This window comes from Ambystoma mexicanum, chromosome 3q, assembly GCF_040938575.1.
Source record: "Ambystoma mexicanum isolate Mex_15411 chromosome 3q, UKY_AmexF1_1, whole genome shotgun sequence".
Classification (NCBI taxonomy): Eukaryota; Metazoa; Chordata; class Amphibia; order Caudata; family Ambystomatidae; genus Ambystoma; species Ambystoma mexicanum.
In genome coordinates, this window is record NC_090926.1 from 687,811,045 (window position 1) to 687,836,769 (window position 25,725).

The 25,725-nt window shown below is 44.0% G+C and overlaps 1 long non-coding RNA gene across 1 annotated transcript; it reads left to right on the top strand.

Moving 5' to 3' along the window:
• Positions 1–2,809: 2,809 nt before the first annotated feature.
• LOC138582887 (uncharacterized) lies at positions 2,810–23,691 on the top strand. The gene is made up of 2 exons (XR_011305098.1): positions 2,810–2,887; positions 18,431–23,691. It is a non-coding gene; the product is annotated as an uncharacterized lncRNA (long non-coding RNA).
• Positions 23,692–25,725: the final 2,034 nt, after the last annotated feature.

The following is a 25,725-nucleotide window of genomic DNA, read 5'->3' on the forward strand; positions in this document are numbered from 1 at the left end:
ATTTTAGAAAACAAGCATATGATGAAATAACATTGAAGAAATCAAAAGAAAATGCAGACAGATTTACAGAGAACATCTATTAGCAATTCAACCAAAGAAGGAATCTCCATCTGTGATACACGTTTCGACATATTCAAAGCAAAGTAACATGATTTGATATATTATTTGCAAACACTGGCAAACATTTCTTGAAGACCAGTTATTAGATCAACTTTTTCCTAAGCCACCGGTATTTACTTACAGGAACAATAGATTGCTCAGAAACCTATTAGTCAGGGCTAACTGCCTAAATAAGGAGGGTAAACACACTTCTGCAAAATGGAAAGGGCTCTTTTCCATTTCTCGATTGCCAGCCTTGTCACCATCTGATCAGAGGTAGCATTTTAAATCATCCCTATAATGGGAACCTACCTTTTTGAGAGACTTTGCTACATGTCATTTACGTTTATGTAATTTATGTAATATTTTTCCCATGGGGCATTTTGTGTGTAGGCATGATAATCCATTGAGTCAATCAGTGGTGGAGAGAACAGACATCAAACTTGAGAACACAGGTCTATAGTTCATCAGTGGCACAACATTTTTCTCAATTCCACAATTGCGTAAATGCACCTTGTAGTGTTAGAAGTATTTTGTTGTAATAGAAGAGGAGGTGATTTGAATATTCTACTAGCTAGCCAGGGGAGCTATTAGATTGAGAAACTATCAGCAGTTTCATCAAAAGGGATGAATTGTGTGCTGATATTTGTAATATAAATAGGAAGTCAGGGATTGGATCTACCAAAGAAGGGTGACATAAGAATACCCAAAATGTGTTGAGATTATTTATTGAGAAGATCATTGATTGCCAAGCCTTGGCATCAAGAAGATCATTATAAATGAATTTTGGAAAATATGAGTATTACTTCATGAATGTAATTTAAGGAGTGAACTTAAGTCTATATAGTTTACCCTGGATTAGGGGATCTTTGTAACAGAACTAATTGAGGAAATCGTCCTTATGTTTCATATCAAAATATAGGTATTGAACTGTTGAAAAGAGTATCCAAGAGTGCCAATGCCGAATATATGCAAAACACTGTTTTGGTGTAGTGTTTAGAGAGAGTGGTTGTTTACCTTATCCAATGTTGGGTAAGTGTTATCGTAGGTTTATTTTAGGGACCAAGGACTGTGTTTCCCTATTACAACTTGCACCTATTGTTGTTGTTATTATTATAATTGTTATTGAGTATTTATTGAGCGTGTGTCTGGCTTCGAGAAGCAATGAAGTGTGTTTCAATCACAGGGGGAAAGACATAGTTGGGCGGATCAGAGTAACAAGGGAGTGGGGAGCTAACAACAGGGATGGGGGATGTGGGAAATTTGTCAGCAAGAGGTCTACAAGCAGCCAGACAAGGAAAGAGTTGGGATCAGATCACCCAGTGTCAGGTAGAGGGGGGTAGTGGAGGCTGTGTGGACCTAGGTGTTATGTAAGAACCATTCCTTGAAGAGGAGGATCTTGAGCACCTTCTTGAATGGTAGAAGAGAGGAGGTGAGTCTGATGTTGAAGTGGGAGGTTCCAGAGTCTTCGGGCATACACAGAGAAGGCCTGTCTTCCGGTTCTTTCTATAATTGAATAGTACTCTACATGAAAGTTGAAACTTGTTTTTGTACATTTATAGCAAAGTGCAGTTGATTATTTTATTTTGTATACAAATGGACTCATTTTATATTGTACGCATTTTATGAAATATTTTATCCCCAAAAAATGTATTGATGGTTATAAACTATAAAGCCGTTCATAAACAAATCTGTGTTTTTTTCATGCAGGAGTGGCTACCTTGAAATTCGACTGGAATATTTTCAGATTTTTTTAATCAAAAGGTTCAAAAGTTATTAAAATAACTTCATAGACAATTCATCTTAACCTTAACTATGCTATGCACTAATAGAATGGCCATATATATATAACCCTTACATGTGGGGAGGTGGGAGATGAGGAAAGATCTGTGCCCCTCTCTCCTGTCCTAAAGAACAACTGGATAAACATTTGTTTTAACCTTTGCATTGAGGTGGGGACATCATCGCTGAGTGAAATATCGTCTGTCATTTAAATATCTTCTGTTGTTTAACTCTTGAAAGCTGTTTTGATTCCAAATATTGGTAAAGATTTTGCATTATTTTAGTCTTTTACATCAGGTGACTATCTTTCACTGGTTGTTTCGAACACTTTGGCCTTAAAAGTAGTGGATTGCTTTATTTATACTCTAGTCGTGGCATGCCCTTTGTTTTTCTGATACACAGCACATTTTTTTTCAAGTCTTGCATTTTACTACTGTTTTTTGATTCCATGATCCCAATTGCCTTGGGAACATTAGATGGCGACATGTTATCTGGCATTCTTTTCCATCACTTTATTAAGAGAACTTGATATTTTTTAAGTAGTGATAGAAAGCATGTGCTTAATATTTAATTCAATGGGAATTGAAAATAGGTGTTTTTTTCTTTAATTTAAATATTCTTAACCAATTCAGAACAATAACTGATCAACAGCAATTTCCAATTGCGAAATATGCTATGCTTTTTTTAAATGTGTATATCAGAGAGCCTTTATGTTTAAAGAGTTGAGTACCCTAAAAACCAAATAATGTATTGTAAAATCAATGAAACATGGCCAATGCTGGTGCCCTTTGCAATAGATGTTCCTTTTTAAGCTTTTTCTTAGGAATTCCATTAAGATGTTTTCCCATGTATCCGTATAACCCTATAATATATACTGACAGTGGTCACAAGGCGCTAAAGAAATGTTTTCATTTCTCCCTGACAGCTCGTCTGTGTTCCCATTCATTGGAGAGTGGCCCTGTTCATCACTCTTCTCGTCCTATTCATTATATCTTATGGAATGGAGGTAAGTTTTGGGCAGATGATGTTGTACATCATTAAAATCGATACAGTAGCCTATATAGATATGTGGAGACTGAGCGGTAATCTCCTAGAGAGAACAGTCTCTGAGGTTGGTGTGGTTATACGAAAAGAGCAAAAGAAAACAGTGACACGTTCAACTATTGTTGTGAATTTTATATGCTATAAGATCGATCAGTGGTTGACTGGATTATATATGAGGCTAAGGCTATGTTATCACTGGATTCAACATATGGTCTGAACACACTGTAACATGCACATATATAGCCTCTGTGGCATGCTCTGCTCTGCTTTAAAATGTGAGAGTCAAAGTGAAAAATGTGATTTACAGCTTAATTTTGTAACATGCCAAACATTCAGTATTTGTTCATATTCTTAGTTCGTTTAAAAGTGTGCACTTAAAACTATCGTGCTGCAAGGCTTAATGGTACAATGTGGCCTTGCTTATGCACATCCAATAAACAGACAAAAGCATTCATTTTATGCCGCAAAATGTGTTCTATGGATGCAGTATTTCATTTTGAACATTGCAATATAAGAGGCAGAATAAGTCAGGAAGCCTAAACAGATGCTCATAAGCACACACGAACCAAACACATCTACATTCAGCAACATTGCTTATATTGCTCTATAGGTTCACATTGGGCCACTATAAGGAATATGGGGGTAACTACAAAGCAATACGGATATGGGGAACAATCTTTAGTCAAGATGTTTACACTAGCTAGTATTGTTAAAGTATAGGGAGCAGCATACGTTTGCCTAGTGGAAGTAGACAATGTTGTTGTTTACACAAGAAAGCCCATTTTAATCACAGGGATAATTACTCAGAAGATCATGAACACCTGGTGATCATATCCATGACGGGAAGAACTGACAGGACTGGACCGTATGGGAGAAATGTGGCCACCTTATTTCATAGAATTTCTAGGATAATGTGACTCTGTACCCTTGGTCTAAATGTGGATTTATTCTGTTATAATTGTATTCTTGGTACTATATTCTGGGAAATTGAATGCTCCTTTTCTCCACTATTTTCCATTTTTATATTTTCCATAGTCTTGAACTGAATAGTAGAGTCAGTTTAGGTTTTGACTGTCAACTGGTGTTTGGAACACACAGCGTCAAGTTATAGTACAAGCTTGGACATAGCACATCTCATAACCTGTGTTTTCCCTTCTATGTCATTTCACCAGGTTATGTTTCTTAATAGAAATGTTGGTGGCAGGAAGAGTGGAACTCACCAGATGTTCTGATTTGGATTACCTATATTTTCTTTATCAATGACTTTAGCTTGTTTAAGGGTATTGGGCCTGATTACGAGTTTTGTGGTAAGTCAGTGGTTAATCTGCTGGATTACCACCACGTTCAATTATTGTTCCTGCCACTTGGTCCCGTGGATTTACCACAGTATTATGACTGCAGGTGAACAATATGGAAGTTTTCTTGGGAGACTGCACCTGGCCGGCGTATGTGCAATCACATTGCAAGTATCTGTAGGACTCCATTAGTGGCCGCATGGGCGCTTCTTCTAATGCACTTTTAATTTGTTGTGGGAGCGCACATGTGTCCGTTGTACAGCTATACCCATGCGTAGGGCATCCTCTGTGTGCTGGTAATACGGCCCCTGTAGCCAGCCCTACAGATTCATACGGTAAGCTACCGCATTTCAAGTACTCCGGCCGACTACGTGGGTGGCTGTGCAAATCTACCAATGTATGGCTGCAGCACGCCTGACTGTATGAGGCCCACTGGTAAACAAGGAACAGTTACCTCCATTGTAACGTGGGCGTGTTAAATGTCACATTAATTTGATTGATGTGCTGATTGCCTTTCCATGACCCGTGAAACAGACACACCGCCTCTGCACTGAGCACTGTGACGGAAAGTGTCAAGGGGTCGACTGCGGGTCGTACAGTTGAAGAAAACATGTAACTGCAGGTGTGACAGTTTGTAATGAGTCTGCAAAGTGGAAAAGCTGGTGTGGCTTGGTTACGCACATACCTGTGCATGTAAAGGTAAATAAGCAAACAGCAGAATCTTCAGAGTGTTAACAATGTCAGTGGTGGTTAGAAAAGTACTGTAGCCACATGGGTCACGCTGAATTATTATCTTCCTGCTCCACGTAATGAAGCTGTGTTTCGCGTTGTTGTAAGCATTCTTGTATTTCAGAATGTATGCATCTCTGTGAATGCTAGTCCTATGGCTTATGACGTAGCATGAAGTGTTTGTACTGCATGTGACGACAACTAAAATGGAAGCACAAGGGACCAGTGGGCAGGGTACTGCCCTTCCAACAATGCAGTAGGGTAATTTCATGTACAGCATTTTACACATCTGCTGCGGCCAACAACAGGGGCACTCCTGTAGGGCAGCAGAGCTCTAAAACATCCTTGCAGACCATATGTCGCGCTACAGACCCTTACCCGGCAAAGGGCATTGTATTGTGCATGTACTGCAACGTGCTACTCTACAGAGGGAAGGTACTTGGAAGTGCGTGGGAAGGGTCCGTCCGGGAGCATGACAATGACTGGCACCTATGCAGGTGAGGGCCACCCAATATTTCCCTCTCTCTGCATGTCCCCTATGTTATACATGCAGGTGCTGCCCCTTCTGTACCGGGCCTTGTCTGCCGTTCCTTCTGTGGCGTGTGTTAGGAGAACAAAATAAATAGAAATATTTTGGGAAAGAAAAAAAAGGAAATAAAGAAAGCTCCATTCAAAGTTGAACAATGGAATTGCCCATGAAAGGATGGAGGGCGCGGTGCACAGTATACGCTCCCCACAATGTAAGCAAAATAAAGGGAGGTGTGGCACTGTGCAAAGCACTGTATTGGAATCGGGTAGTAAAGGGGTTCGCTGTAGAAAGAGGTTTCTTTACGTGTTGCATAGCGTTTTGAAGAGTTTAAGTGTAACACTTACTACAGAAATTATTCCACTACTTTCAAGAAGGGCAGCAAGGTAATTTGGAGAGGGCCTGCAGAAATCGGGATGGCAGGAATAGTAAGACGAACGTTATTGGTGGCGAAAACTGTTAATGCTGTGAAACGTCACATACCCACGTGTGAAGTACGCCATTGGCACATGTCGTAGAAAGGCACAAATAGACTTCTTCACAATGTGCCGCACTTTCTCCATTTGCGGACCAAATGAAAAATAACACAGCCACATCGGTGTCTGCGTAATGCGATAGAAAGTTATGCAGGAGATTGGAAACAGATTCATGACCTGGCCAAGTGCCTCCTTCATCGCAAACGGCACTGAAACTCGTGTAACATGCTGTGCAATTTTCCCTCCACAATGAAGAACACTAATGTCGGCATGATCGCGTGTCATCAAAGTGTCACACAGACAAACCAAAATCAGTCACTTCATTTTAGGTACCTTATAGCAGTACACATCCACATGATATAATCCAAAATGAGCAGCCACTGCACAGTGTTTTCCATGCACTTTCAATCAATGTATTTAGAACGCCCCCAAAACCTGTACGCTGTGGCTCGTGAAACACACAGCCATAACCGCACCCTCTGCATTTCTGTCGACAAATACACTGTGTACCACAGTCAGTGCATACAAACCACACCCAGAAACCTTATTGACCAATCCCACAGCCTCTATAGGTCCATTTCTATGGCCGTCATCTGCAAAAGGGACGTTATGTAACACGTGCAACCCTGCAACTATCACAATGTCTGACATTTTGTACTGTGCGCACGTGGGGAAGTGGGGGAATACATTTCAACCAGGGTAGGGGGCGTCGTTGGCCATGGCAGCACTGAAAAGAGCCTTTTTTGTTTTTGTATAAAGGTGCTTCCATAGAAACACCTTTTTTTGCGGTTTTTATAAGTATTTTTGTGTTTTGTACGTCAGCTCACATTCTTACAATAGGGTCTTCAGTGCAGCCTGCAGATAGTGAAACAAAATACCATTGCCACTGGTCAACAAAGACATGCCATTTGCTTTGAAAAGGTGCATATATCCAGAACCAATGTTCTCATTCTCACAGGAGAACATCCCAGCAGCACTCAAGAAGTCACACATGCTTCTGTTGATGAGACCCCTTCTGACCTCTGGCTGGCGACAGGAATCATTAGAATAGTCCCATACTGTTCTCGGTGGTATACATGAAAAAAGCACCTTGGCAGTGGGAAAAATGTGCTTCACTGCTTTCATCAACTTCTTCAGTTGACGGTACACATGGGAACAAGCCATGGAACCCAAATGGAACACTCCATACTGCATGACCATACCATGTACAGCAGCTAAAGTGACCACTCGTCTACATACTGCAAGCAGAGCCCTGAAACGGCACACATCGCCACAGCACCACAAAGCCTCCACTCCCTCCAAATCGAAATTGCCATGAAAAACTTTTTCAACGGCATACTGAACAGATCTTCCACAAAGGCATCACTGACTATCAAGACAATGCGTCTCTCCATATCTGCCTGCTACCCTCAATACCCAGAGTAATGAAAACAAATATTGCTGCCCTTTCACGTGATGCACACCCTGATCACCTGATTGGACAATCCCCACAGTACCATTTCCAAAGGCCAGCATGGTGAGAAGCGCAGAATGTGGCATGTGCGCTTCCCCCAGTAACGTGAGGGCCACGCCCCAGTAAAGCAGGAGGAGTTCTTCTTCCTATTGCCGCCCTTTCCAGTGACGCACAGCCTGAGCACCTGATTGGACAATCCCCACAGTCCCATTTCCATTGGCAAGCATGGTGAGAAGCGCAGAATATTGCATGTGCGCTTTCCCAAGTACCGCGAGGGCCGCGTCCCAGTAAAGCAAGAGGAGTCCTTCTTCCTATTGCCACCCTTTTCTGTGCCGCACACCCAGAGCACCTGATTGGACAATCCCCACAGTCCCCTTTCCATGGCCGCCATCCTCAGAATCCCCGGATGTGGCTTTGGTGCTGCGTGCGGACGTGGGGGAATAACTTGCAACCAGGGTAGGGGGAGTTTGTTGTAAGGGGCGGCTCTGAAAAGAGGCTTTTCTTTTTTAGATTCTTTTAGAGAAACACCCTTTTTTTGGTTTTTATTTGATTTTGTGTTTTCTTTTGCTCACATTGTTACAGTAAACTCTTCACCGCATCTTGTAGATGGGCAAACAAACCAATGGGCAATAACAAAATGCCATTTGCTTGGATAAACTCTGCATTTCCACAACTAATGAGGTAATTGTTGCAGAAGAACATCCCACCAGCAGACAAAAAAGTATACATGCTTGATATGATATGATATGGCATTTATAACGCGCCTATACACAAGTATTTCAAGGTGCGAAGGGGCAAGGGAGGGGACCAGAGGGAAGACAAACAACGATCTTACTAGGCCCAGTGTCATTCAGATCGCGCAAGTACATAGGAAGGGGGAAGAGGAAAAGAGTGAGGGGCAATGGGGAGGGGACAGTGCAGTACATGGGATAAAAGAAAAAAAATAGAGAAATACAAATACGGCCAACTGTGGCAAGTACAAGGTAAGTTTAGACATAAGTGCTGGTGGGGGACTGTAGGGATACAGAGACAGTCACCAAGTGCTGTGGCTGCCAGGGAGGCAGTGGAGGTCTGCAACTGGTGGGGCCTGGGCCCAAGATCAGAAGGGTGGCCAGGTAACCAGTGCAATCTCAGTTTCAACCAGGAAATCAGCAGGGGAGAGGAGGAGAGAAAGCAGAAGCAAAGAGGAAGGTTTTAAGGTGCTTCCGGAACTGGAGATGGTTCTCCTCAAGTTTCAGGGAGGCTGTTCCAGAGGGAGGCCCCCGCCAAAGAGAGAGATCTACCACCAACTCATTGCTTGGAGAAGCGGCTGACCCTGATGGAGTTGGAGGTGGATGAGCGAAGGGCTCGAGGAGGAAGATATTTAGGAAGAGACAGTTGGAGGTATTGATGCCCCAGAAGGCCTTGTGAACAATGCAGGGGGTTTTGAACTTAATCCTTGCAGCCACTGGGAGCCAGTGCAGAGATTTCAGTCCTGGAGAGATACGATCCCTGGGCTTGAGGCCAAGGACAATTTTTGCAGTCCTGTTCTGGATGAGTTGCAGAGGGCGGAGAGTAGAAGCAGGCAGATTTAGAAAGAGGCTGTTACAATAGTCCAACCTAGAGATAACTAGAGCTCTGGAGACAGTGAGCTTCTGGGGGAAGGAGAGGAAAGGAAGAATACCTCTGAGGAGGTACAGCTGGTAGTGTGACTTCTTAGAGACGTCAGAGATGTGTGGAGAGAAGGAGAGTGTGGAGTTGAAGATGACCCCAAGGTTTTTAGCCTTGCAGGTGAGGGCAGCAGGAGGGCCAAGAGAGGCCGGCCAGAGAGTGGCAGGAAAGGAGGGAGCGGGTGTGCCGATGAGGAGAATCTCAGTCTTACTGGCATTAAGGCAGAGATCATTGGCGGCGCACCATTCCTGGATAGCAGACAGACAGAGATGAGTGAAGGAGAGGAGGTGGCTGAGGGTAGCCTGAAAATGAGCTGAGGGTCATCCGCATAAAACTGGAAGTTGGGGCAGAGAGTGGCAATGCGGTGGGCAAGGAGTGCCAGTTATTGGTTGAACAGCCAGGGAGAGTGGTTAGACCCCTGGGGAACACCACAGGTAGAGCTAAAGATAGAGGAGAGGAAGGACCCAAGTTGGACCTGGGAGGGTCGATCACAGAGGAAGGAAGACAGCTATGCCAGGGCCTGACCGGTGATACCCAGGTTATCACGGAGACGGTTGAGCAGGATGGCATGGGTGACTGTGTCAAAGGCAGAGAGAGATCGAGCAAGATGAGGACACAGGGGGTGTTGGAAGTTGGAATCATGTTGGAGAGCAGATCTTCACAGATGTTCAGGAGAGCAGTTTCCATGCTTCTGGCAGCTCTGAAGCCAGAGTGATGATCATGAAGACAACCAACAGATTCAGTGTGGAGATTGAGCTGAGAGATGGCCAGCTTTTTGAGGAGTCTGCCCAGGAAAGGAGTGATGGAGATTGGGCGATAGCTGGGCAGGATGGGTCAGCAGAGGGTTTCTTAAGAAGAGGGTGCACAAGTGAGTGCTTAAGGGGGGAAGGGAAGACCCCTGTGGCAAAGGAGTGGTTGTAGAAGTCCACCAGAGCAGGGGCCAAGGTGTCAATATGGTCCTTGATTGTTTTGGAGGAACAGGGGTGGCCCTGTTTTGACGAGGCTTTCATAGATCGGACTTCTCTAGAAACCTCTTCTGGGGAGAATAAGGGAAAGGAAGGAAAGGAGGGAGGAGAGGTGGCCGAAGAAGGGCTGGCGGAAGAGTTGGGAGTAGAGGGGGCAGGGGGAGAGGAAGAGAGATAGGACAGGATGTCCTGAGTTTTAGAGATGAAATGAGAAGCCAGGGCCGTGCAGAGGGCCTGGGAGGAGACAGGAGAGGTAGAGACTGCAGCAGAGGGGAGGATGGAGAGATAGAGAGTTGCAGAGGTCACGAAAGACTCCAGAGGAAGGACAGGAAGCATCCAGGTGGATATTAAAGTCTCCAAGAAAAAGGAGTTGTGTGGTCAAGACCAGGAGGGAAGAGGAGAGATCCGCCTATTCAGAAAGGAAGGAGGAGTTCTGACCAGGTGCCCGATAGATGGTAGCCACAGTAAGGGAATGGCTAGGAGAGAGAAAGATGAGTAGGCCTGAGTAGGAATGACAGAGACAGAAATCCACTCGGGGAAGATCAGGGCTACTCCAACCCCGGAGTGATTGGACCTGGGCACAGAGAGGATCTTGTAGCCATCGGGGAGGAGAGTGTCAAAGCTTGTGACAGAGCTGGCCGTGAACCATGTCTCAGTGAGACCGAGGACATCAAGGTCAAGCTCTTCCAGGAGGCGGCAGATGTCCGAGGAATGTTTGACAGCTGAGCAAGAGTTCAGAGTGGCAATATGGAGAAGGTTGCCGTCCTTGAAAGACTTCTGAGGTGGGGTACAGATCAGAGGTATGCCCTGCGGAGGTGTAGAAGGAGCCCGAGGGGGGGCAGAAGAGGAAGGAGGAGAGTGCAAGTGCAAGGTGGCCAAGGGGGAGTGAGGTGAAAGCAGGAGAAGGAAGGAAATTGATGAGGCGCAGGAAGCGTCTATCAAAGAGGAGAAGATTAGCCTGAGGGCCTTGTACCAGGATGGTACCATTGAGATAGACATTAATGATGACCTTAGCGGAGACGAAGGAGGCCAGGAGGGCATCCCAACGGGTGCCACCATTAATGAAAGAAGAAGAGTGAGGAGAAAGCACAGAGACCATATGAGGAGTCCGTAGGTCTAGCGAGGGAACGACAAAGAGGATGTTGGTGAGGGTTTGTTTAGAGGAGGCACTGGTATAGGTGTCAGCGATAGGGAGGCCTGGGTTGGAGACCAGGATATCCTTTTTAAACTTCTTCCTACCAGATTTAGTTAGGAGAGCAGGATAGACGAGAGAGAAGCAGTTAGAAAAGATAGGAGAGACAGAGAGCACCATAGGGTAGGTGGGGATAGGAGAGAAGAGGAGGGGGGAACACTGAGGGAGGGGAGCAGCAGACGAGACAGGGGAGATGAGACAATAGTCGACAATTTGACAAGACGACAGGTGCTCAGACAAACACTTTCACAAAGCAATACTGTCTCCACACAATTTTAAATACTAAAGCAATTATGAGCAGCCCTAGAAAAACACACCTAAGTCTGAGAGTTCTGTAAAAGGGAAAAAAGGCCTAGGTTTCACAATGTAATTCCAGACACTTCCCAATGCAATACTATCTCCACACAATTTTAAATACTTCTGTCGATGAGACACCTTCCTGCCTCTGGCTCGGAACAACATCCAGGAGCATTGTCCCATACTCTTTGTGGTGTTATGGATGAGAAAAGCACCTTGGCAGTGGGAAAAAACATCTTGACTCGATATAGCAACCTCTTCAGTTGACGGAACAAACCTAAACAAGACACTTAACCCATATGAATGCCGCCGTAGTGGATGACGATGACATCGGCAGTACCAAAAGTGGCCAGGTCTTTTCAAAGTGCTTGCATGTCGGCGAAACTGCGCTCGTATACAGCGTTCCACAATGCATCCACTCGTTCCAAACCGAAATTGCCATCAAAGTGTCTTTCCAGGGCATACATGTGCAGATCTATCACAAAGGCATCACCCAAAGTCAAGACAATGCATTTCGCCATGTCAGCCAGCAACACTACGCAGAGTAATGTACAACAGTATGACCGCCCCTTCCTGTGAACCACACCCACAGCACCTGGTTGGATAATCCCCAAAGTCCCATGTCCATTGACCAGCATGGTGAGAAGCGCAGATTATGGCACATGCGCTTCCCAAAGTACCGCGAGGGAAGCACCCCAGTAAAGCAGGAGCAGTCCTTCTTCCCTTTCCACTATCTATTGTCCACCACTACCTCATTGGGTACAAATAAATAGGCACACACGATTCCACCAATGCCATCCAAGACGTTAGCATCTAACACTGTCAGTTCTGCACAACACTTCATAGGTACCGTTACAAAATCTGCCTGCAAGTGGCCTGTCACTCGAAAGCACATGCAGTAGAAAGTTCAGTAAAAGATTGCAAGATTTGTGCATCCACATGCCTCTACATGCGCACCCATCACCATAAAATGGAGGTAAGAAAATCTTTTCTGCAGTATGTTTACCACTGTGTTATAAGTGCCTCTGCGCACAGTATCTGCCACTGAGCGTCCGTTGCTTTCTTTGAAAGCATACTGTCTTTTTTTTCCCCATCCCCTACCATCAAGTGGTACTTCAGTGGTATGTGCTTGCAATGTTTTCATTTACCCATATCATGCATTATAATATCGAAACAGGAGCTATCTACTTTCCTTCCGGCAATGCTATGAAATCTTTTCCCCACTAACCTATCTCCTACATAAATCGTAAAGATATGCCACCAAAAGCAGCGCTGCATGTATCTTACCAACCTAAAGCAAGTTTCCAAAAGGTCACTGTCTGCACAGCTCTGCTTCTGGCTAGGCTGCTCTATTGCAACAGACTCTTTTTAAATCTGCCCGCTTCCACTCTCCGCCCTCTGCAACGCATCCAGAAGAAGACTGCGCGTCTTGGGATGTTATCTCCTCTACACTGAAATGTCTGCAATAGCTCCCAGTGGCTGCGAGGAATAAGGTGAAAACCCTCTGCATTATGCACAAGGCCTTCTGGGCACTGGGAACTCAATACCTCTAACTCTCATTAACTATGTGTCTCCATGCTCAAGCTCTTCCCTCATCTGCCTCTAACTCCCTGAGGGTCAATTGATTCTGCAAGCAACACGTTGGTGGTAGATGTTTTTTTCGGCTGTGCCCTCCCTCTGCAACAGCCTCCCTGCCTCCCTGACACTTCAGAACCATTGCTGGTTCCGGAAGCACCTCATAGCCTTTCTCTTTGCGTCTGCTTCTTCTCCTCCTCTCCACGGCTGACTGCCTGGCGTAAACCGATTCAGCACTGGTTACCTGGTGACTCTGTGATGTCGGGTTCATGCCACCTCCCCCCACCAGGTGAACCCCTGCACTGCCTTTCTAGCAAACTCGCACTTGGGGACTGTTTTCTGTATCCCTAACAGTTTCTGCACCACCTGATGTGTGCACTTATCCTTGCACTTGGCACAATCGGCCCGTAGTTTTACCTATTGTCATTTCTTCTCCTACCCAGGTACTGCACATTCCCCTCACCCCACCCATGCACTTGGGTGATGTAAGTCACATCTCGCCTAGTAGGTTTGATGTCTCTGTCTCCCCTCTGTTCCCCCATCCTGTGTCTTGTTGCACGTTGCTAACCATGTGTATAGGCGCATTACGCATGCCATAGCATACAATTACACATCATATGAAATCATACAAAGAATGCATTCATAACAGTAGGATGCCAGCCACTTATCTGGTACACTGCACAGGTTTTTGTTTTTTCCACAGTATTCCACTTACTGCACACTTTTCAAAAAATATAGCTCACAAACAGCACTGCATTCATGTTACAAACTTCAAACAAGTACATACAGTGCATGCATACACCCAGGATGCTTGGCCATTACCTTGCCCACTTCCATCATAGCCTTCTGCACTTCTTTGTACAAAGAGACCTTTGACTACACTTTTTGCATACACCCCAAACCACAAACCTCATTGGGGAGTGTTTTTCTTTGTTTTTGTGTTTTTTCTGTGTTTATATTCTTTGTATGACTTTCTGTTTGCTGTTCCTCCTTCATTTTTTACTGAATTAAGGGCAACGCTTTGTGCAGAGTGTACAAGAAAATGGTAGTACCATTGGCGGTCAAAGAAATGCAATTTGCATGAAAGCAGTGTATGTTTTGGAAATTCATGCTCTCATAGTGGGTGGACAACATGCCGTCAGTGCACATAAATGCAGACATGCTTCTGTTCATAAGACACCTTCCAAGCTGTGGTTGGGGACAAATTACACCGGCATGGTCCCATACTCCTTTTGGGGGAATGGGTGAGAAAACGACCTTGGCAGTGGGAAAAATCTGCATCACTGCAATCATTAACTTCTTCAGGTGACAGGGCAAACATCCATACGACATGTAAAGCACATGTAGATCTCCATAATGCACCACAACTTCACCAGTAACGATGGAGGCCACATATCTGCAAAGGTGAACCATCCCACCAAAACTGCATGCATCGAGACTGTCCCACAAAGCGTCCACTCCTTCCAACCCAAAATTAGCAGCAATGCCTCTTTGCACGGCATACCTGTACAGATCTTGTACACATGTATCATCCACGATCAACACTGTGCGTTTCTCCATCTCCACCAACCTCATTACACAGAGAGTATTGGGAGAAAGTAGTACCGCCCCTTCTTGTGAACCACACCTTTGACACATGATTCTATAATTCCCACAGTTCCATTTGCATGCCCACCATGCTGAGAATGGCAGGATGTGGCGCTTGTGCTTTCCCAGCTACACCAAGGGCTGCACCCCAGTAAAGCAAGGGCAGTCCTTCTCCCCTCTCCACTGCACTGCCTCATTGAGGATTGTGAAATATTCACGCCTGCATGCACCAATCACAGCCAAGAAGTCTGCATTCAACACTATCATTTCTGTACAGCACTCCATATTTACCGTTCAACACTATGAGTACATGTTGGGTGTGCTTCCAAAGCATTTCCGTACAAAGGTGTGGGAAATAAAACACGATGTCAGCATCCAAAATCGTCCAGCGCGGCACCCATCAAGTCTTTGACCATGCACAGAAGAGTCTACTGCTTGCCGATACCCATCACAACATAATGGCGCCATGCATGAGAACATGTGGCCATAAACCACAATCCATAAACGTAACATAGCCAGCTGCACTTCTACCCAACCCCAACACCACAACACAGCGATGCATGGAAACATGTGACATTTAGCAGATTCCACAAACATACTACGTCCTCCGTTTCCCCTACCCACTTCCATGCAGAAAGTATCATGTCACTGGCAACCAAACCGCACAATCCTCACTACATTGGGCCTACTCCGAGGAAGCTACACAAACCAGGGCCTACTCTGAGGAAGCTACACAAACCAGAATGTCCAAGCACATTGAACATTCACTTCAAACCTACCCTTGTGTATACTGACAGTGTTCCAACACTGCATCCAGTGGGCACAATCTCCAGCCATACACCGAAAACTGTAGGATGTTCCAACAATGACCGCACCCATGAAACCAACTATGTATGCATGTCAGCACACTTCTGGTGCTCTATGAAGAGTAAAATGTGTTCCACAACCATTCTGTGAAGGTGACCACCCCCTGAGAGATGCAGTCATTCCTGCAGTCGGTGGTGAAGGCCTGGGCTTTCAGGTGCATGGCCTACGGCCTTTGGCCATGCACCCAATAGTCTAGAGCTTGGCCACACCCACTGCAACATAATGCATGCATGCATATCATCATGTGCTCACGTACCACACTACACACACGTACCACAGCCACTGCCACTACTACCAAACCTCCACGCCATAATACAGCTATTCATAGAAACATAACAGAGCCTCCGGCACCCATACCCACTTTCATTCACATTGTACGTCTCCCAGCTCTCTATTCAGTACAGAAGTCCCCACACCATGCAATGGACACTACGCATTCTGATGCAATGTGCAGTTTAGTCCTTCTTCACTTTTAGGCACACACTAATGAAGAATTGCACCTACCTCACACACTTCAGTATCCATGCACATAGAAGGTGCACTTCATCCCTACCCTCTTCAATACTGTCAGTACTGCAACACTGCACTCAGTTGACTCAATGCACAACTGTTCACTCAAGTAGCTGCAGCCATGGATTAAACACTGTAGGATGTGCTAAGAAGCACTGCACCCATGCAAGCAACCATCTATGCAATGCTGATGTACCACACAGAGAAGGGAACAATTTGAAACCTAATTCCAAGCACAGCACATAGTTGTCGCTGCAAGGCCTCCATCCATGCAGCACACCGGAGTACACGCTATCTTACAATGTGCATGTCATGTGCAATACACTCCCCTTCTGCAATTGAGCTCCCAACAGTCACCACGGAAATAGGTCTCCACGCCAGCTATTGTGCCGTAACAAGGCCTGCGTGTATTCAGCAAACATGGGAGGCGGCTGTGCAGAGACCTGCGAATTGGCGCTGTACGCAAGGACACTGCAGGAACATCAACGTCTTCGTCCACCTATTGACATAGCTCAAATGATTCACTTCTCACTCCCCCACCCTTTCCATCCCTTCTTCCCACCACCACATGGCATAATATATGTTTTGCAATGCACTCCCTGTCTGCTATTCAGGTACCACCAGTCAGCACGGTAAGAGGTAACGGCACAAGCTATCGTGCCATAACGAAGGCTGCCTGCATTCACCACACATGGTTGGGACCTGTGCAGGGACTGGTGAATTGGTGCAGTACGCACGTATACTGCAGGCACACCACCGTCTTCGTCCACCTAATAATCATATATCTCTGATGAACCACTTCGCTCTCCCTTTCCAGCCCCTCTTCCCACCACTACATGCGTACATTATGTTTGTCAGTCCCTTTCGGCGGTGCAATGTCCTCCAATACACCATGGCGGCGTTTACCAAAAACTTTGACGCACAGCATGCTTCTCTCCAGCCAACCACCGTCCGCGTCCAAAGTTTGTCGACAGCACGGCGTACTGCAAGCCAATAAGCCTTCTGTCTGTGGAGCGAACAAGAGATGCACATTTCAGCTCTTTGTAACAAAAGTACTGGTCGGATTAACACCAAACATACAAAAGCATGCTTTCTGACCCAAGCCCCTGCTCCTGACACAAATTTGGAGCAAATCCGTCCAGCCATTCAACCGGTAGTCATGCGCAAAGTTTTCGCCCATTCAGTCTATGGAAAAAGAAAAAATGTGGGACCCCCCTGTATAACTTTTCCCCCCTGCACGAAACCTCACCAGCCTTGCCGAACAAATTCAGAGCGGCCCATATACCTTTTTTTACAAAGTTTGGGGAGGATTCCTCGAGGGGGAGCGAAGTTATAAGCCGCTGAAAAAGTGGTCTTCCGATGAGTTTAGCAACTTAACCATAACTACGTGGCTGCTACCCCAGGCTGTGTAATCTCAGGTGATACAGATATATATATTTATAGATATATGTGTGTGCTACAAACACCACGCTCCGGTACAATGGTGGGGAAAGGAGCGCAGAGCACATTACCCCAAAGCCCCCAGCTTCGCTGAGCGGTCTCTTAGAGAGGCTGGGGGCTTGTCATACTACCAACCATGGTATTCCTCCACAACAATGACCCAAATCGTACCATTTTGGTAAAAGTGGAGGAGTGCCACGAAAATGGGGATCAAAAATGAAAGATTCAAAAAGTGCCAGCTGCTAGGTTGGTTTTCTGCCCTTCCTAGGAGCCGGCACAAATATTCCAAAAGTGGCTCATTCATTCCGACTTTGGAAAAATGTGTCACCTTCAGAATAGGCGTTAATTACCTAAAATGTCACTAATGTTTTCTACAACCTTTTCGGTACTTAACACCTCTTTGAGAATTGGGCCCTGAATTTCCTTAGAAGGCTTAATCCAAAGAAAACATAATGTCGTTGATTATACAATTCTATTCCGTTGTGGAATGCTTATACTTTTATTCATATTCACATTCAAAATGCTCGTAAATGTGCCATTTTAATATCATTAAAATTCAAAAATGTTGGCAATGAACAAATAAGAGATTGTTTATTAATTGAATGTGTTTTTCTTTTTATGAACACATGAGTAAATTTTAATTAATAAAAATGATAATCGAAAATCATGTGCAATGTATGTGGTTACTTTGTAGTGTAACACATATTTCACCTGACTACATTTTCCTACCGATATTTTCACAAAGAACCTTGGTTCTTCATTTCTGTCTACTTTGAAGTAGTTCAATAAAGAAAGAAATGTTTTCTTTGGGAATGTCTTGACTGGTCAGCTGACTGATTACTTATTACATAAGACCACTTTGAAGCAAATAAAGACAGTTGAGCTTTATAACACAACGTGCATAGACTTTGAAAGTTGACATCTCTATCTTTATATTTTGCAGGAGGGAATTATTGAAAACAGAAAACTCTGGCTGTCAATAAAGAAGACATTTCACTACAGATCAAAAAATCGCTACCGGAAGTTGCAGAGACTCTTGGAGAAGGATGACCAGTGGCCACCATTGAACAGAACAATCTATTCAAATTAAGGCTGGAGGTGCTGAAAGCTGGGCTGCACAGCGATTCTCAATGTTCACTAAGCAGGTTCAGGTGGATGCCAGTCCATGATGTTGTCCTAGTAGTGGTATAAACATTTTCTGAATGAAATATGTTTGAAAGGTTCAGACTGGGCCAGAAAATTGACTTGGGCACCAATGAATAAGTGGCCCAGAGTTGCAAATCTAACTTCATTCTTTCTGACCCAGACTGTTTGAGTAATTCTTATGAAGTGTTTTTTGTCAAATGTGTTGCAAATGGCCAATTTTAAAAGTATGTGTTCAATATAAATTTGTTAAAAATGCAGCTGCACAGTAAAACGACTCATCAAATTGGCTGCCCACATTGGCTACAAAACGGACCCACTTTGACCAAAAGAACTGGCCCATGCTAGAATCTTGTGCCTGCACTTCAGGGCCACTCCGAGCCTGGGTGTCAGCAGTAACATTTCAGCCACCTATGGTACAACCGTAGCAAGAAAGGTCTTTTGGGATAGCATATACCAGAGGAATATATGAAGTAATCCTTCCAATTCTACTGCTGGTCAGTTACCGTTGGCAGCTGGTTTGGTATCGTTGCATGTATTTGACATGTGCACAAAAGAGGTGGTGTCTGAGGAGAATAGTGTTGAACATTCCACTAAGGAATGTTATGTAGGTAAGCACATTTCCAAGCCATGCCAAGATTTACACAGGGATTATATTTATAGGAAAATGGGAGTATTGAATATTTACTGCATTTTTCCGCTAAACATTAGTCATGCAAAATGTGCAAAACTATTGTGCTGTCACATTACATTTCTCATTCAAAACTATGATCACTATCAGTTTGTGGAAGTGAAAGGGAACCCTACTGCAACTGTTGACACAGAAGGGTCAGGACACCTGCCCAGAATGTATGATGTCTGGAGTTAGGGATCTGATCTCCACAACCTGGGTCAAAGCACTGAACTTCTTTTAACTCTATGGAGGCAGGTGATTGGAAAAGTTGGTTGAGTATTTTCAAGTCTGGAGTCAGAAACAGGAGCTGGTGGACAAAGGGACTCGATGCAGCAGGGCGATATATTGGAACATTGTGTCAAAACTTTAAACGTCAATGAAAACAGATTTGGAAAATGAATAAAAAAATACAATAATGAAAATGAGCTGATAGACCAACAACCGAATGCCCAGATTCCATTATATTGGAAAGCAAAAATGGTCTCGAGGATTTTTTTCTGCCAGTGCTACTTGTTTGTGAAAACTGTACATTATGTTAATATGAATTTGATGCAAACCCCAATATATCGCACACGATTGCCTCACAGGGTTCAGAGCCTGTTTGCGCCAAAGCATACAAGGGTGAAATCCCAAAGTTCCAATTCGCCCGTAACTGTGAATCTATTACTGCCATCACAGGAATAGTGACCATGAAACATTTTTATCACAAGAAGGACCATGACCGCCTTATCTTCAACCATCTAATGTACATACCATGCAACCAGAAGTCTCCCATAACACGCCCGGTGCACAGAGCTCCCAAAAGACGTTGTCACAGCATCTTACCAAATGGTAACTTAAAGAAGGTTCGCTGCAACAAAGATCAAATGATCAGAGGACATCCAGAATATTCGAAGGATGTCATAAACAACTAAAAAGAAATTAACGCCAATATAGATATTTTCTAAACAACAGAGTGTTGGGTGCTAAGAAATCTTGTGAAATTCTCAAAAATCTAAAAAAGAAGAAACAATACCAATTAGCGAGTAACGTAGTTCATGCTGGATGAATATCAAAAGCAACATTTAAATGGCATTTAGATGGACCTCCCTAATGGGCAGAAGATACTTCACTACTGGAGTAGAACAATAATAAACAAATAAAGTTGTCAGCAGTTGTCAATCCTACATTTCCCAGACCATAAATTAAGCCAAAAAGTTAATTCACAATGCCACCATTCTGACAACAGCAGAGGAAATTCAAGACCATCAATACCTGTATTTAAATCGAGTTTGTTACACCCGCGATCATGTTGGATCTTAAGCTGTGTTCCACGTGGTAACCAGTGCCATATTGAAAATGCCAGAAATATATACAGCCGATGATGTCACACGTGAGCAAATACATTAAGGAGCCAATGTTCTATAAAAGCCTTGAGTAAGGGTTTCACGTTTTCCATTCATGCCACGTCACATTTTCAATCATTTGTATGGCGGAGAGGGGGCGTGGAATGCAGCTTGTATTTCCACCACCTTCCTTCCTCTCTGCCATACAAATGCTACACATTTGCACGGGCATGGATTTTCATACCATGCCAATGCTGGAAATCCCTATGAGGCCCACCTGCTTTATGCAATGGCATAAAGCAACCGGACCCCATAGGAATCCATTGTAGACCCTGCCACCATGCTTGCATAGCAGGGAGCATGTACAATTACAATTAAATCCTGCCTGACATGCTTGCATGTCAGACAGCATTTATTTGTAATTGTGAACACTGTTTACCATGCATGCATGGTAAGCAGTGTTCACACTGAAAATTAAATGCTTCTCGGTATGCGGGTATGTCGGGCAGCATTTAATTGTAATTTTGAAAGCCTCTTGCCTTGCTACCATGGCAAGTGGTGCTCACAATTAAAAGTAAACGCTGCCTGGAATGTGAGCATGCCATGACGCATTTACTCACTTTGCACAGCAGAGCACAAAACAGCAGAGAAAAAGGAGGGGTATGCTGTCTTTTGCCCTGCACATTTGCACTCTGCCATGCAAATGATGATAATTTGGCAGTGGGAAGCCGTTTATGTTGCAGTGCTAACATAACGGCTCCCCGTCGTTGAATTATGATTAGGAGCAAAATGAGCAATGGACCGTATCAAAGTATGGAAAAAGCTCTATACGTGGGGTTTGCCAATGGGTCTACTTAACATATTGATCCATATTCATACTTATACTTCTATCAGGGTGAGATTTGACCTTTCTGGAAGCGTCTCAGATACCATATCTACTGAACAAGGATTAAGGCAATGGCGTGTATTTGCAGCCTGTCTGTTTAACATTTACTTAACAGACATGGGCCAATCTTTAGAATCAGCCAAATTTGTAACACTCAGTTTGGGAAATGTACATATTTCATAGTTAGCCTATGGTGATGATAAGGTCATTTTGGACCACATTATGAGACTCCCATCCTCCCACCGCAAGATAGGCTGTACATGGTACTTAGAAGGTTCTCCCCTCGAGGTTGTAACCCATTTTATATATCTGGGTATCCCGCTTGTAGTCAGTGGATGCAAAGCAGTATTGGACCATGAGATCCAAGCAAAGGCGATTAAGACGATCTCCAGACTAAAGACGTTGATTTCTAAATACAGTAAAGTTACTATTTTACAAGCAATTAAAAATGATAATGGTAAAGTATCCCCAAAGTTGTTTACGGTTTGGATACAATATTGTCACTTAATTCAAATGAACTAGGAGTGATAGAAGGCAAAATTTGGTGCCCGTTTTGGGTTTACATATCTGTGTCCCCGTCTCAATGCTAGAATGTGAGTTGGGCTTGTTGCCATTCAGAGCAAGGGTATTGTAGAACTTATTATGGGCCTCGTTACGACTTTGGAGGTAGCCATGGCGCTATTAGTGCCATGGCTGCCTCCAAAATCGTGCCCGGGTACAGGTTCCCTAAATGGGGAATTACCGGGCCATTCCGAGTATGGAGGGCCCGGTAATTCCTCCTTCAGGGAACCCGGGCCCGGTCCTTCCCCATTCCCATAGGGCTCAATGGGAATGGGGTGGGAGCTAACAACAGGCCCACTCATAATGGGCCCGTTGTTAGCTCCCTGGTTCCCTCGCGTGACCCGCTGTGGACGTCTGGATAAACCAGACATCCACAGCGGGTCCCGCGAGGGAACCTCGTAATAGTGCAGAGTGGGTTTAACGGCACCGGCACCATTACCGGCACTGTTAAACCCATTCTGCACATCTTATAATGAGGCCCTATGTCTATTTAGAAAGGTATTGGGCCTAATTACGACCCAAGCGCTCCCGTAATGAAGGGTGCCAGTACAGGACCAGCACCCTTCATTACAGGAGCGCCTATTAGAAGGTGCCCTTTCCGGGTCCCGCAAGGGGAACAGGGAGCTAATAACGGGCCGTTATTAACGTGCCCGTTATTAGCTCCCTCCCCATTCCCATTGAGCCCTATGGGGGCTCAAATGGGAATGGGGAATAGTTCCTTCAAGGAGGAATTAGCGGGTCCTCCAATGTTGGAATGACCCGGTTATTCCTCATTGAAGAAACCCGGTATTGGTGCCCGGTATGGAGGAAGCCATGGCGCTAATAACACCATGGCTACCTCCATACTTGTAATGAGGCCCATTGTGTGTGCCGCAGAATTCACTATGAAAGGATCTGAATAAAGTTTGGGCAGCCTACAAAGGCAACAGATTTGTAAAATGGATAGACAGATGTAATGTTATATTGCTTGATATTGAGAGCTCGAATGAGACATAAATCTGTTGTCCCTGACAGTTAGGAAACCATTTTGGGACTATGAATGGATACTAACTATACAAGAATTGTCCACCTAAAAATTATACTCTGAGCTGAAGTGAGTCCATAAAAAAATGGGAGTTCTTCCACGTTCTTTGCGAAATTCCCCAATGCTAACTGGAGAGCGCAATTCCTTAGATTACGTTTAATGTTGTAGCATACCAGGGAAATGCTTAATATCAGAAATAATAATGAACATTCATCTTCTTTCTATCGTTTCTGTGGGCTGGAAGAGATTGAGACAGTGAAACATGTATTGGTACAGTGCCCAGCTTTAGTTGATCAGCATAACTATTTTAAGTACATTTTTTACTAACAACGAATTTGTAGATCACATGCAAATTTGGGATTGCATGTATTCTGCTGACCATACACTCTTATCTTTAGCAGTTTTATATTTTGTAGGATATGTCACGCTTATTAGTTATTTATAATTCCTCTCTGTGCCTCTAAACTGTATAGTGGAAAACAGATATTTTTTTTAATTTAATTTTGATTTTGACTATTGAATAATCCTGTATGTATAACTTGTACCTTTTATTTTACACTGTATTTGTTTTAATAAACCAGAAAACGACCTACCTGTGACATCAGACATTTTTTCTTCTGTACAAAATCTGTGTAAAGAATATATTTTTACAAGAACATTGTGTGACCCTTCCCATGTTTTATGTTACACTGTACCTTTTTACAACCATACTCATGTCCTAAGAGTGTAACCTCTAACTGCTCTACCACATTTACCCCTGGCAGAATCAAGCAACTCAAGAGATGCCGTGGAACATCAACCTGGATCCGTCTTTCTTTGTCCTACACACAGGGCTTGGAATAATCACCCCACTCCCTACATGTATGGTGTGCAGTGAATAACTTTGCAATCTCCTGCCTCATGGCCTTTTGGTGCAGTGCCTACTAAGAACAGCAGGCATCAGCGGTGATGTACACCCTAGCATCATTGTGATTTTTGCAAAGGTTGAATTATGACGTGATATGCAAACAGATTTGGTAAAAGCCTTAGTGGTAAATTCCCAGAGCTGAATTTGTCACATGGAGAAAAAAGGAAGATGCATTGGGCATATGATGCTCCATGTATAACATTTGCTTAACATTTGGCACGGTAGGTGCCCAAGACACAACTAACGAGCATACCATAGAATAGCACCTATGCCCCCACGATAGCTGTTTAAATATTCCTGGATTCAATCCAATCCTGCAGCTATTTATAACGATTCATTCTGGAGTGGGCTTAGGAGGTACTTGTTTTATGGGCGCTTCTACAGTTGGTGTGTCTACCACTGTCCCTTCATTTTTCATTTGTATCCATGTTGATATTGTCAAGAGCGTGTGTGAGTCTGCTACCAATAGTTTAGCCAATGAACACATTTGTGAGTAAGGAGCTCTTTTAACCTGTGCCTTGGTATGGTTTTTCTTTGCTTCAAGGTATCAGAACAGTCTTTAAGAAGGTGATGTATGCCATCCTTGTTAAAAGATAAAGATTAGGGAGTTCAAGAGAAAATTGCAGATATGCGCTCCTGTGTTAGGCATTTTGGTCCTGCAATTCAAGCAAAGAGTGCCTTTTAATACATGCTCTACGGACTGCAATCAATTGATTTGAAGGAATACATTGCACGTGTAACTCCTGTTATTCTATTCAGCATAGATAGATGTATATGCTGCTGAATAGGCAATCCTCAATATATAAATGAAGCAGCGTGAATGATAACTGGATGACTCATTCAGAGTCTGCATTGTATGCAAGATGCAAGAGGACATTATCCATAATAGAGATTTGAGAGTGCAGACCTAAGCTACTGACAGCCGTGACAGTAAGAGGACCTTTGTCAGAATGGAATTGAAAATGATTTTACTTTGGCAGTTCTGTTAGGCTCATTTTGAGTCATTCTGCCGCTAGCCAGTAGGTAATGGCTTCTTTAGCTCCACATCCTCAAATTCTTTTCATACACTGACAATGTGCAATGTTGAGCTCATGAGGGATTGGAGGGAGGGGTTGCACATGAATCTATGAAAGATAGCAAGGCTGGAGAACACGAGTTGCAGGTAAATACCTAACTCCTTCTCCTGCATTGATTCTTTCCAGGGCTGGCTGGTCTATTGGGGCAACCTGGGCATTGACCCACTTGTTTTTTTTTATTGGCATATCCAAATTTTACATAAAAAAGACAAAACAAAAGAAAGAAAACAACCTTTACCCCATGCCTAGTCGAACCCCTCCTCTCCCTCCCCCTGACTTGCTGGTGTACCTTGCTTCAATTTCCTGATATCGGCCACCTGTTTCAGGAACGTCCCATCCTCTACACTATGTCCAATATTCTCATCTTCTGAGGGCACCATTGTATCATATAGTTCACTCTAGGGTACTCAATTACCGTTCCCCAATCCGTCCAAAATTTGCTGGCTTCTCCTTGTAATCTATATTTAATCCATTCCATTGCCAGTATTCACCCACAATTTCTGTAGCCATTCTATGTTAGTGGGTGTAGATTTCTGTTTCAATTGTTTTGAGATTACTAGCCAAGCTGATATTAACAATATCACAAAAGCTTTATGTTGTGGTCTCAGAGCGATCTGATTCTCAGGGTCGAACATGCCACACA